At 43.9% G+C, this 11,254-nt stretch overlaps 1 pseudogene; it reads right to left on the reverse strand.

The window, feature by feature from the left end:
• Positions 1-590: 590 nt before the first annotated feature.
• On the reverse strand, positions 591-8,158 carry LOC138775563 (splicing regulator SDE2-like; annotated as a pseudogene).
• Positions 8,159-11,254: the final 3,096 nt, after the last annotated feature.

The following is an 11,254-nucleotide window of genomic DNA, read 5'->3' on the forward strand; positions in this document are numbered from 1 at the left end:
AACTCCGCGTCACTTACACTTAAACGATTGCGGGCTTTAAGGAGTTAATGACACGCTGCAGCGTGTCATTGACGGTGAGGTGCTGGCTGCTAATTGCAGCCGGCCCCCACCTGCTATGAAGCGCGTTCCACTCCAGAGCGCGCTTCATATCTCAGGACCTACCGTCTGGCCACAGACTTCCAGGACGTACCGGTACATACTAGGTCGTGGGACGTTATCCGCGAGACTTCCATAGTTTGCATATACCCTAATGCTGGATAACATCCGTGCTTGTTCTCATCCAGGTATTTAACTCCATTTGGACGTCTCTCATATTACAGCATCTTATATTTGTGATGGAATTAGACGAGATTTGCAAAATTAAAATATAGAAATTTTTTATTATAAAATGAATACAGAAAGTTTCGGCTCTTCATGCCCTGTGAACACTTAAAAGTCCTGGTCTGATATTCGTGCAGATCTATTTTTTTTTCCTTTGCTTGGTTTGGCAAAAAGTGAGGGGTCTATCTGCTCTCTAGTGAGTCCACGCACAGAGAAGAGCCTGGTTGCGCGCTCCTGCAGCGTTCCTCCACATTTGAGGCCAAGCGCCATCAGTTCCACCTCAGCTTTTCCAGCCCCAGTGCTTCCAGCTCTGAAGCCGAGGTGAACGAAAGGAGGTCAAAGGAAGAGGTATCCTGTGAGCAAGATAAAGGAAAAACAGTCAGCGGATTCTACATAACATCATTTCAATGACAATTAAAGGTGTTCTCAGGAGCCCAAGGAGATGGGGGTCTGAGCTTGGGATCCCCACTGATCAGTTTCATTTTAAAGCCTGTCCTGGCCAACCTTACCCTTCCCACTTCAGCAACCACTTCTGTATCTACACAAACCAAGAAGTGCCGCCAAGCAGGATGGGGAGTGACCGTGGAGGAGATTATAGGTTTTCTCTTTATACAACAGCCTTAGAATAACTATTTATATAAAAAATGCTCCTCAGGATACCCCTATAATGTATGGCAGCTTACACACATGAGTCTCTTGCTGTGTGTCAGCATAGCAGGGTGTCGCTGGTTCTGGGTCAGCTTTGGTTGCTCCACATCATGGACTCTTGCACCGGTTCTCGTCTTCTTGGGGTTCAGTATCAGGCGCTGGCTGTAATGCTAGAGGAGCACTGCACTTGTCATCTGGGTCACATATACTTGCTTGCTTACATCTGAGAACTTCTTCTGCACTGTATTTGGGCTCTGTTTAGAGGGTACATGTGAAGAGAACATGGAGCTGTCCATCAGAATCACTGTCAGAAGTCGGGAGTCTTTGTCCTTTGCTGCTACATGATGAGATGATGATGAAGCAGATGTGGAGGGAGACTCTGAATCGCTGTCACTCCCGCTGTCAGAACTAGAAGATGACTCTAAGCCCTCAATCCTGTCCTGTAAAAAAGATACAATTATTACACTCAGCTGCTGCTTAACCCTTTTCAGACCTGGACATTTATTAACATAAAGCATACGTGCCAATTGGGGGCCTATGGCAGCGCTAAAAAGGGTTAACCAAACAACAAAATTTTTCCAAAATGCTGGTAGTAACAGCTCTACTTCTGATGCTGATCTCATGGCTGCACGAACATCATCATGATACACATCTATGTCACGGTGTGGGAGTCATCTATGGATTATTTTTTTTATTTTTTTTAATCAGGGGTTGACAAGATCCCTGCTGCACATATACTGGCTGCAAGGTCAATGAGCAGGATTAGCCACTAGGTGGCACCTTTAAATAAGCGACATGCGCCTCTAGTGACCAAATATTAAAATACACATTTAGAAACACATTTAGTTTAGAATACTGAGCCGTTCTGCCTACTTTGCCTTTGTGACATAGTTTGTGTGTGGAATTACAATTCAGCTCCATTCGCAAATGTACACTAAAGATATTAAATAGTTTTTGTTTGTTTTTATCGGTCTAGTCAGCGTGAAGATCCCAGTGGCGTGGTCCATTTTTCAAATTGCCACCCGGTTCCCGCCATCACACTAGTTTCTTCACTGAAGGCGGCCTGAGCCCCCAGTACATCCCTCCTTCAGTGAATAGAGCAGCTGGGATTTGCAAATGAAGAAACCGCGCAGATAGCGGGAATCATGTGGCAATTTGAAATGTTAACAGATGATATAATAAATAAGTAATAATATCCTTAGAGGTACATAGGGGGATAATTTGCTTAAAATGAAAGAGCTGCAGAACACACCAGACTGACATACCCCACCCAGAAAAAGGACAGGAAAGGGGTTTTGGAAGAAAGCAGCAATGTTTTTCCAATCCTGGATAACCTTATAAGATATGTCCCCACACCCCCATATAACCAGCCATATGTTACCAGTAACATCCCACCAGAAGCATTGCTTTTTTCCAGATTCCCTTCTCTGCTGCTTGGTTCTCCTGCGTTTTGAGCTTCGCTCGGACCTGCAGAAACCGATGTACTTGATGAAGCTTGTAATCCTGGCCACAGAGAAATGTGTACCATGTAAGTTACGATACAACTTTTCTGTAATGTAATACATGAGCTTATTATATTGTGTATTTGAACACTGGTAGAAGAGAATCTGAGGGCCACAGCTCTATCTATCATTACCACTGATATAGCAAAAGCTGACTAGACTAATATAGCGAAAACACAGTACAGTGACCTGCTAGGACACAGGTCAAACCTGCGGCCCTCCACCTGTACATAACTACATTTCCCATCATGCCTGGGCGACCGAAGCTTGGCTGTCCATGTATAATGGAAATGCAGCTTTGCAGATTGACACCTGTGCTCTGTGTGTTCTGTACCTTTGATGACCGAGTCCTCCAGCCTCTCGGACATGCACTGCACTGCCGATGATACTCTGGGTCAGTGAAGTAATGTTTGGGCTCGGCCAGTTTACGTTTCAGTCTCTCCAGGCGCCGCGCTCTTTCTCCGCTTCACGTTCTGCTTGTTTCTTGATCCACTCTGCCATCTAACAATAAAAATTAATTCATGAGTAGGATATCAAAGTGTGCAAATGTAGAACTGATAAGAGAAATGAAAGATTGGGATATCACCAAGAGTGTCAGTCCTTGTTTCAAGACTTAAGGTAATCATTCAAACATCTTTGCTGAGATCAATCATTACAAGCGAATACAATAAAACTCTGTAATAGGTTTATTAGGCAAAAGAGCTTCCTTCTGTACTGACAAAGCAGTTTTACTACCCTCCCCCCCCCCCTCACTTCTTATCTGTCATTATCTGGCAAGTCGTCTACATTACAGAGGAGCAAAAAGATGATGGGTTGCTGTGTCACTATACCTAGGGGGGGGGGGGGGGGGCAAAGGGATGAGTGAGCAGGAAGAGGAGAGAAAACAGCCATTGCCCTGTGCAGACTCTGTGGCCACAGAAAACACTGGATTCAGTTAAGACTGCTTAGTGCTGGTCTGGGAACTGAAGGTTGACTACTGTAAGGTAAGATTGCAGGATGTGTTTTTAGCGACTACATAGTGATAGGAGGCAGCACAGAGGCCAGTCTGCATCTACACTGCAGCAGAGCTTAGGAAAAGCAGCACAGAGATGGAGTTTGCAGGGTGGTACCAGGGGGGAAATACCATATAATAGAGATAGAATATGCGATATAGTTCTGCTCCTCCTATACTACAAAGGACAGTACATGTCCATTCTTCAGCATGGAAAGAGGGGGTGAGCGAGCCTCTCATAGACTCCCAGTATGACACGGAGGCTGGCGGAGAATTCCACCGCGGAATTCGCCAGTTTTTACTCTGTGTGAAAGGAGCCTAATAGGGGTTTCCAGTCTTACAAAACATGGCCGCTTTCTTCCAGAAACAGTGTCACTCTTATCCACAGTTTAGGTGCACTTCTGCAGCTCAGTTCTTTTGAAGTGAAGAGTGGCACTAGAAATACCCCACATAAACCAGAGGGAGGGTGGTGCTGTTTTGCAGAAAGAGCTATGGTTTTTTTTTTAACCCGGATAGCCGCTTTAATTTTGGACAAAAGCTAATGTCCAGCGCCAACATTTTTCCCTACAAGAACAGACACTACAAACCTGCCTATTTTATGCCATTATCTGTACCCAAAAAATACCTCATCTGTTGTAGTATTACAATTAAGCTCCATTTACTTTAATGGAACAGAGCTGCAAAATTCACACCCAAGAGAGATGCTGTTTCTAGAAGAAAGTGGCCATGTTTCTGTGAGCCTGGATAAACCCCTTTAAGGGATTACAGGATTAGACAAGCCTCCACTAAACTGAATGAGGGTAAGCTGCAATACCACAAGCAACCTGTACATAGGGGGTGGCACAGTTTTTAAAAATAAAGCAGCTATATATATATATATAATATATATATATATATATAATATATAATTTTTTTTTTTTTTTTTTAAATCCCCTTTCTAATAAAGATGGTAGATGATAGCTCAAAACAGATCCTTACGCTTTCTCGTGATTGACATCCCGAGCCGCCTCCCCCCTAGGTCCCGGCAGGCCTCTCTGTTTGTTGTCTTCTCGATTGAGCCCCCAGTGCACGCAGCATGGAGCCGAACCTCCAGGGGAAAAGATATCAGTATGTCACAAGAGCCATGAGGGTATTACACCCTTGTATTTATTATTATATATTTATTACAGACAAACACTAAAAATGTTAAGAACGGACAATCAACAGCGTGTATAATGTTATATGAGGTAAAATTGTAATCCTGCCACATTACAATAGTGTGTCAGCTATTCCTTACCAGTCCCCCAATACATATAGATGCTAGCTTGTTGAATGTGCATGTTTCTTCAATGGAGAATGTGTCTGGAACAGCTTACATCTTTCCTACCCGACTCCTTGTTCATTCAACATCCACGTCAGATAGTGCCAGATCCTGGCGAATTCAGCTGCTTCTCACCAAACTTCCAAAACAGGAGGGGAATCTAATTATATGTAAAGGCTGGGTTCACACTACATATATTTCTAGTCAGTATAATTTCTCAGTATTGCAAACAAAAAGGAGTGGATTAAAAAAACAGAAAGGCTCTGTTCACACAATGTGAAATTAGGGATGGCCGCGATATAACAGTAAATAAAACTGCCATTTATTCAATATAACAGCCGTTGTTTAAAATAACAGCAAATATTCGCATAAATGGCGTCCATTCCACTCAATTTCAACATTTGTGAAACGATCCTTTCTGGTTTTCAATCACTCACGGTTTGGTTGCAATACACAGGACCACAATACTGAATGAAATATACGTAGTGTGAACCGAGCCTAAAGGTGTAAGACTGCAGTATTAAAAAAGGTTGTCCAATCTTAGGGGAAAAAAATGGCCGTTTTTTTCAGAAACTTAACCTCTCTTGTCCTCAGTTTGGCTGTGGTTTTTGCAGCTCATTTCGATTGAAGTGAATGAAGGAATTGTAATACCACACACAGTCTGAGGAAAGGGGTGGTGCTGTTTTTGCTTGGAAGTAGCTGGGCTTTATCTAATTCTGGATAGTCCCTTTAAAATCCTATGTGTCCTCTGCAGTTCTGTGCTGGCTGTATCTGCAGTGTACAGCGGACTCACCCCCTTTGCCTCCACATAGTCGCGGCTCCACACTGTACACCAGTCCGCTCCGCAGCTGCTCCTCTTCACAGACGCAGCGTCCATTGCACTTCACATAAAAATCAGACAGAGGCCCACCCTGAAAAGAAAAGAGACTTCAGACTGAAAAAGATGGAAGGGTCACGTTTGCTGGGTGTTACAGGTGCTCGGCGGCATCACACATTTACAATCCTTCCACCTCATGGCTGTAGTTACCGCACCACAGACGTCAATACTGCCGCCCTTTAGCTGCTGAAAAACTATTCCATCTTGCCTGCACAGCTGAAGCTTTGGCAGTCCAGGCATGATGGGAATTGTAGTTCTGCCACAGCTGAAGGGCAGGGGACCCGTAGCGTACACTAATGACAATGGCGCACATTTACAACCGGATCAGAAACAGTCACTATTTAAAGGGAATCTGTCAGCACCCATACCGGCCCAAGGTGCTGACAGTGTAGTGTAGGCGTCTGGCCCCTTGTGTGCATGGTACCTGTATAAAATGCGTATGTGCAGTAGATTTATACAGTCTTGCCAAACCCACTGTAGCCAAGAGTCAAAGAGGAGTGGTTTGGTGTTTGTGTTTGGCTAATTTCAAATCCCTCTTTTTACCGCTGACATTATCTTGGTATGAGTATGCGCTATTGCTGGACAGGGCCACTTGCCAGTCCGTGCCTGTGCTGCTGATCTCTGTACCACGCACAAAGGACCTGACACCTACACTACCGTCAGCACCTCGGGTATGGTCGGACGCTGACAGATTCTCTTTAACCCTTTCTCTCTGCAGCAATTTTTTTTTTCCACTTTTAAAAATCCTTTTGCATTGCTATATAGTCTGACCGCTATAACTTTTTTTTTATTTTTCCACATACGGAGCTGTGTAAGGAGCCACTTTCTATGCTGTTTTTATGGGTAGAATTGTGGGATGTGCGTGACTTTTGTTTTATTTAAAAAAATTGGCAATTCTGTTTGTTCATTCAAAGAGGTAGTTCACCAAAAAATGTTTCTTTCAAATCAACTGGTGCCAGAAAGTGCCAAAGATTTGTAATTTACTTCTATTACAAAATCTCAACTCTTTCAGTTTATCAGCTGCTGTATGTCCTACAGGAAGTGGTGTATTATTTCCAGTCTGACACAGTGCTCTCTGCTGCCACCTCTGTCCATGTCAGGAACTGTCCAGAGCAGTAGAAATCCCCATAGAAAACCTCTCCTGCTCTCCATACTGGAAATATTACCACTTCCTGCAGGACATACAGCAGCTGATAAGTACTGGAAGACTTAAAAAATTTTTAATAGAAGTAAATTACAAATACCTGGAACCAGTGATTTGATTTTTTTTTTAAATCCCTTTAAGACGTTCACCAGGTTCAAATATGTACATTTATAATAACCTCCATAGCTCCACAAGCAGCGATACTAACATTTTTTTTTACGTTTTCTTAGTCTCCTATTGAAAAATGCGGAAAAAGTTTCAGAAGTGTACCCGCCATGGACATAAAATTTCCACATGTCCCAGAGACACAAAAAAAGTACTGAGCGCTTGTCAGATCTTTCCATTCCAGCTGCGCTCCCCTTCTCCAGCTTCTGATGATGTTCTGCTCCCTGTTCAGCTCTGTGATTGGTTAGGTAGGCGAGTGTAACGTCATCAGACGCTGGCAGGACCGGAACACAGCCAGAAGCAAAAGACCTGGCAGCCAGTAACTACACATGGGGCAGCTAAAAGGGGAACTCCAGAGGAAAAAAAAAGGTTTTAAATCAACTGGTCACGGTGTTAAAGCGTTATACAGATTTCTGAATGACTTCTATTTATGGACCGTGAGTCTTCCAGTACTTATCAGCTGCTGTATGTCCTGCAGGAAGTGGTGTATTCTTTCCAGTCTGACGCAGTGCTATCTGCTATCAGGAACTGTACTAGTAGTAGCAACAGTTCTTGACATGGACAGAGGTGGCAGCAGAGAGCACTGTGTCAGACTGGAAAGAATACACTACTTCCTGCATGACATACAGCAGCTGATAAGTACTGGAAGACTTTGATTTTTATTTTAAATTAACAGATCTGTACACCTCCTCCCCAAACAATATCATGTACAGGTACATCAGGCTTTAGTGGCTCAGCCCAGTGTTACTTATGTCACCTTTTACTCTCCCCTATATAAAACTCCCATATAGTGGCGGAGAAGCCCCATATTCTTACTTATAACCCCAACACTCCTCCCTATATAAGAGCCCCCTGAGTGGCAGCTTAAACCTCTCCTCCCCTTATAGTAACCTGTTCTTACTATAGACACAATAGCCTATAACCCTCCGTGAGAACACTGCCATCTAGCGGTAGAGCAATAACTCTCCCATATAACAACGCCACCTAGCGGCGAACCAGCCAAGTCACAGGCGTTAGGAAACACAATAAGAAATGGCGGACAGCCACTCACCAGGTCACCGGCAGGCAGCAGGTCCCGCACCAGAGCTCCCGGAGCCGCCTCACACACCGACACCCGACCGCTCACCGCTTCTCTCACCCACACCACCACCATAGCCATCGTTCCTTGTGGGAAAACTGCCGCGGCGCAGCTCCAACGTCACCATGAACAAGGGGCGGAGCCTCCAGGAACTTACGTAACGCTCCTTACGTCACGAGGAAGGCACGCAAGCGTCCGCCATCTTTATTGAGGTAGTGCCAACCACACGCCTACGGAACACACACGAGAGAAAATTCTAGAAGCCGAGAGCGTAGACAGACAGATAACAACAATACTCGACTCTAGCCGCGAATCTCTTCTTAGAATCTCTACATTTCTTATATCTTGTGTTATTAACCCTTTCTGGTGATTTTGGCGTTATAAGAACTTTTTTATTTGCCAAAGATTGTTTAGTGATCGGTAAAACAGGTATGTTGCGCATTTGTTTTTCACAAGGTCACTAGAAAACACAACACTGTGCCCTGAAGAAAGATGGCGGCTGCGATCCAAATGTGGGCGGGATAAGTGGTAGATGACGGCTCTCGTTGTGATTGGTGCACTGGTTGGTGGGCGTGGTTAGGTTGGGGTGTGGCTGGGAAGCGCAGAGAGCCTCATGCTGGTTATGTTATGGGCTTGCCAATAAAGATTTGTCACTTTGGTATGTTCCTGTATTGTGTGTTTATAGGTGCTAATGCTTTATAGTGTAATAATATACTTATAATGGAGGCTACCCATGAAGTTACAACTGTATGTCAGGCATAAAGCAACAAACTATACAGCACATCCTGCTGCAGTCCTCCCTGCCCATAGGCTTCATATACTGACCATTGTGGTGCAGCTCCTCACCATCTCTGCTTGCTCTCAGTGAATGGAAAACCTTTATTGCTTATGGTAATATGCTACTTGTGGTGCCTAATAATTTATTTTCTCAGAACTACCACAGCCGTCACTGCAACAAGGGCTACAACGAACTAGTATGAACATAATAAATGTAAGTATATGTATTGTTAAAGTATACGTTCCCCGTATTATACTCCAGAGCTGCACTCATTATTCTGCTGGTGAGGTCACTGTACATACATTACATTACTTATCCTGTACTGATCCTGAGTTACATCCTGTATTATATATCAGAGCTGCACTCACTATTCTGCTGGTGGGGTCACTGTGTACATACATTACATTACTTACGTAACTCAGGATCAGTAGAGGATAAGTAATGTAATGTAAGTACACAGTGACCCCACCAGCAGAATAGTGAGTGCAGCTCTGGAGTATAATACAGCTCAGGATCAGTAGAGGATATGTCCACACTATGGAATCCTGGCGCTTAACCTGGTGCGGATTCCGCAGCTCGCGGGTGTGCACATCTCCACTGGTACCTTAGGCTTCATTCTATATTTTGGCAGATTCCACCATAGGCTCGTGGGCGGGTTCATCCTTCGGGCAGAATCCGAAATCTGCCAAACCATAAAATGAAACCTATGGACCAGTGGAGATGTGCACGGCCACGAGCGGGGGCGAGCTGTGGAATCTGCGGTGGGTGATTCGCCAGAATTCTATAGTGTAGACATACCCGTACATGTTGTATTACACTCAAGAGCTGCACTCACTATTCTGCTGGTGGAGTCAATGTGTACATACATTACATTACTTATCCTGTACTGATCCTGAGTTACATCCTGTATTATACTCTAGAGCTGCACTCCCTATTCTGCTGGTGGGGTCCCTGTGTACATACATTACATTACATATCCTGTACTGATCCTGAGTTACATCCTGTATTATACTCTAGAGCTGCACTCCCTATTCTGCTGGTGGAGTCACTGTGTACATACATTACATTACTTATCCTGTACTGATCCTGAGTTACATCCTGTATTATACTCTAGAGCTGCACTCCCTATTCTGCTGGTGGAGTCAATGTGTACATATATTACCTTACTTATCCTGTACTGATCCTGAGTTACATCCTGTATTATACTTCAAAGCTGCACTCACTAGTGAATCAGTGAAAGACTGTTTAGACAAAGCGATCTGTGAATTTCCAGCGAACGACCAACGACAATTTGATAACATGTTAAAAGACCACAATGAACGATTTCTTGCTCATCGCTTGATCGTTCACTGTGTATGCACGAGCCAATTATCGCTCAAATGCGATGGTTATCGCGAAAATTCAAACTATAATCGTTCCGTGTAAACGCACCATAAAGGGCTCCATTCAATACCATGTTGTGGGTGATCAGCTGATCACTGGCTGTTGTCGCAGTCAATTCCTCGATAATCAGCTCAAGGGCATCACTATGATTCCTGCAAGGGGGCTCATCTTATTTGGTCTGGCCTGACCAATAAACCCAATAAACCGTATATTCACACGATACGTAATATAATTATAATGGCGTTTTGTTGGCAGCCTGATATACAAGACGTCAATGTCTGAAATATTCCTGGATTCTGTCGCTCCTTGCCGATGTTCTCCTTCAGGATTTCTCACGTCACAAGCTGTTATTCAGGCAGCACCTGCGTCCCCAGTGTTCAGCACAGATGTGCCGGCGTCTTGATCTGCAGAGCATTACACAGCGTTATTGAACACTTGTATAGCAACCGCTGCAAAGAGCGTCAATCTTCATAGCAGCTGGTTACATCAGCATTTTGTAGATGAACTAATTCCTGTTGTTTATAGTAGCATTGACACAAGGTCAGCCTTAAAAGGTCAAATTTCATGCATTTTTGCAGTAGTTACATGATAATATTGTGCAAATGATCATTTATGATCTTTGACACCCATCGTACAATGCTAAAATGTTGTCATTTTTGTAGTTATATAGCCACCAGTAGGGGGAGCCGGTAAGCCTCTAGCATTCTAATTTACTAATATGGTAGCAGTGAGGATCTGTATTCTGTGAGCTCCCCCTGCTGTCAGATGTCGGCACTACAATCTCAGAGATGTCATCGCAGATTTTTGCCACTTACTAGTCATGAATCTGATCTGTATCAGGACCGATTGAACATTTAGGGGGAGATTTATGAAAGGGTGTAATTATACACCTGGTGTTAACTGCCCACTGCAACCAATCACAGCTCAGCTTTTGTTCTACCAGAGCTGAGCTCTGATTGGCTGCTGTGGGCAGTTTACACCAGGTGTATATTTAAACCCTTTCATAAATCTCCCCCTTAATGTGTATGGGTGATTGACTCTGCCCCAACAAATAATGTAAGATGATA

This window comes from Dendropsophus ebraccatus, unplaced genomic scaffold, assembly GCF_027789765.1.
Source record: "Dendropsophus ebraccatus isolate aDenEbr1 unplaced genomic scaffold, aDenEbr1.pat pat_scaffold_1758_ctg1, whole genome shotgun sequence".
NCBI lineage: Eukaryota > Metazoa > Chordata > Amphibia > Anura > Hylidae > Dendropsophus > Dendropsophus ebraccatus.